General features: G+C 41.3%; 1 protein-coding gene across 1 annotated transcript in view; it reads left to right on the forward strand.

The window, feature by feature from the left end:
* The window catches only part of LOC113587736 (fidgetin), a 14,855-nt gene extending 14,766 nt beyond the window's left edge, over nt 1-89 (forward strand). Inside the window, exon 4 of the transcript XR_003411774.2 lies at nt 1-89. This exon is cut by the window's left edge and continues 209 nt beyond it. The gene's annotated coding sequence lies outside the window, so the exon portion shown is untranslated.
* The last annotated feature ends 3,364 nt before the right edge of the window (nt 90-3,453 follow it).

A 3,453-nucleotide genomic window follows, 5' to 3' on the forward strand; every position in this document is an offset into this window, starting at 1 on the left:
TTCATCACAGTTAACCGTTATATTAAACTGACTGCTACAACTGTGTGTGTGTAGTCACGCTTCCAAATTTGAGCATGCATCTAAATAATTCCCAGTCCTGGATATTCAGAAGTCACTTTATGTGATGGTCTATTAAAATATCATGCAGTATTTCAGTTGTTGTCAGGTTTTTGTGGTGGTGATTTGAGATTTACCTTTATTTCACATATACACTCCAGAAAGAAGGCGGTAAATCCACTTTGTAGAAGTTATCGGATTTGTTGGGACATTGAGGGGGTGCGTGGTGGCGTTGCCTATATTGCACTTACACATAACAGGAAATTTAGTAAAACCATCGGAATCTCTTTAATCTGGGATTTTTTTGTACAATTTCAAAATCATAGATCAATATTATAGATATGATTTGAATGCCAATTTAAATATAATTCCATTTGTTTAAGCTCTAATAATCCATGTTTCTTATCCACCAGGCTTCTCCTTGCGCCCTCTGCCTCTTCACTGGGGGGTTTCTTTTTGTTGATACTCTTTGTACCGCAGATCTTGAGTTGTCAGATTTTGTCTTATTTAGTCTCTCTTTCTCTCTCTCTCTCTCACTCACACACACACAAAAAAAAAACCTGAAAAAAAAAACCTGAAAACAAGTCTTTATGTGTGTATGTGCATCGGACAGACACCAGACAGATTGCCTCTTTGTTGTTGACATTCCTAAACTATATGCAGATCTTTTCCTTCACATAGCAAATGCCAAAAAATACATGGAAATAAATATAGATAGATGATGATGACGATGTGGCAGCGTGCAGTGCTGAAGCTCTCCCCTTCTCTGATGTCTCCCACACTGACCGAGGGTTTGTTGTGTCTTAAATGTATGATCAGGGTCATGAGGGGGCGCGCTCTGCACTTTCTGACTGGAGTCTGGCAACTGTAGAGAAATAATTGATTCATCCCTTTTGTTTCTGTCGGGTGTTACCGCTTACTTTTCCTTCGTCCTGTAGATTAATCACCATTGGCTTACTCCGTGTGGCAGCAGGATATTGATTGGCTGCTCCTCACTGGTCCCTGTTCTGCCCTCCAACCATTATAAATCCTGGCTGAAATTAGCGGGCATCCAGGTTTATTGATTTTTTTTCACTTAGGTAGTGTAAAAACAAACAACTCTAATGTCCTATGTTTTGTTTGTTTGTGTGTGTGTGTGTGTGTGTGTGTGTGTGTGTCTGTGAGTGTCATCAGGTGTCTCAGGAGTCACATTACACAGCTAATGGTGTGAGTCTGCCTGATTATTGCCCAACACAGTGAGATCATTTAAACACACACACATATACACAGATGGACACATACCATCCATTGCTGTTCCTATCAGTCTCTCTCTCTCTCTCTCTCTCTCTCTCTCTCTCACACACGCACACACACACACACGCACACACAGTAGAGGTTGATGTTCTGCAGAGAGAGAGAGAGAGAGAGAGACGGGGGATGATTGTATCACTGTCACTGCTCATTCTATACCGCGCCCCTCAGCTTCATACTCGCTGACCCCGCTGACCCCACCAACCTTTCTGCTTCAGGTGCTTCCTCTACCCTAGACCACTCTCGCAATCTCTACCCTCTCCACCTAAATGCTGTCAGAGAAAAGGACAAAGTGACATTGGACCTTGAGGCCAGGCCTGGACCTCAACACGTGCTCCCAGTCATGGCAGTACTGTGGTTGTATATTGATTTATCTGCTCTTAACTGCATTATTCAAGCACACATTTAATAATATAAACCAATGTGCCTTCTTGTCTAAATGAAAACATAAGGCACAACATATAGGCTTCTTATGTATGTTTTCATCATGTAAACAAAATGATTGAATCATTTTTCATCATGTTTCTATGAAACATGGAAATAACTGAACCTTCACCATGAAGGAACTGGTGAACTGGCTTCTGTCTGTTTTACTGACCTTTCGTTCTTTCATCTAAAGTCCTTTTAAGATTTTCTCGCTACCAAATAATTATTTTAAAGGTAATTTACCGGGCACTGTACAATGTCATTTTTAAAGATCCTCGTACTTCACTGTAGTGGACAGAGGGAATACCTGCCTTTGTTTCTCTGAGATAATTACACTGTAGCACTCTTATGCAGAATGGCTACTGAATCGCAATGAGCAGGGCCAGAACAGCTACTGCATATGCAAATCTGGTGGACAGACTCAAGCTCTCTAAATTAGCATACCATCTGAATTCAGTTACCGCGCCGAGTTGTGAGGTCAATGTGTGTCACTGGCATGTGTGCGTGCATGCGTTAGAGAGAGAAGGAGACAGTGGGAAAATGGTGACGTTTGTGTGTGTGCGCGTGAGAGAGAGAGAGAAGTAGACAGAGTTATAAAGTCAAGTGGGGTTGACTTCTGTGCAGACTCAATCCAACTCTAATGTAGAATTATAACACAGTGTAATGGTTCCATCAGAAAACCAGTCTCAGTGGAACTTAGCAGGACAAGCCCAGTTTTAGTCATAGACTCACTTACTGACTGAGGACTGAGTAGCTTTACAACACCAGGGGAGAATGTCAATGTAATGTAGCATTTAAATGGTTCAACAAATTGTTAATTTCTTAATTAATTTGCATTTTTAATTTTAAACTAATGTTTTAATGACCTTAGCGTGACCCGTTCTCTGTTTTGTAGTGTGTGTATGTGTGTTAATGTATGTGAGAGAGTGTAAGTGAGAAAATGATTAGTGAACACATTTAGGCTTGCTTACTCTCTCTCACACACAAACACACACACACACACACACTCATGACCATCAATACTGATATTAATTGCATGAGCATATTTTATCATTATAGTTTAATTGCCTCTATAAAAGAGCGCATTATAAAAAAGAATCTATGCTCCATTATAATCAGCAGACAAGAGTGACCAATGAGGAGAGAATGTAATGACGCCCTACGCCCACATTACACTTCTTTAATCAAGCGTGGAGCTCCAGGATACACGCGCACACACGCACGCACACACACCTAAACGGACAAGTCTTGATACATAAATGAAGCGATCACAAGATAAGATTGTACGCTGTACAATCTCCCATCAGAACAGAAAGAACAAATTGCTGCACTGAAATAATGAAGATTTTCAGGGGGTGTTCAAACTCTTTTTCTTCAGCAGATCCATTAATTCCGACCGAGCACCCCTCTCTCTCTCTCTCTCTCTCTCTCTCTCTTCCAGTTTAATAATTTAATTCTGCGACTTAAATGGCTCATCCGATTGAAAGACCTTGACTAAGCACGCCGTGGAGAACAGCGATTATGCCAACGTGGGCTGAAATGCTGAAAATATGAGGGTTGGTGAAAAGGTTACGCGCAGAAAAATGAATATGGAGATTCGGCAGTAAAGACCCCGCCCCCTCGCCGTCTGATTGGCAGAGCGACATAAAAGCGCCGTTAATGAGGCCGTAATTTCATACC

This window comes from Electrophorus electricus, chromosome 1 (assembly GCF_013358815.1).
Source record: "Electrophorus electricus isolate fEleEle1 chromosome 1, fEleEle1.pri, whole genome shotgun sequence".
NCBI classification, from domain to species: Eukaryota; Metazoa; Chordata; class Actinopteri; order Gymnotiformes; family Gymnotidae; genus Electrophorus; species Electrophorus electricus.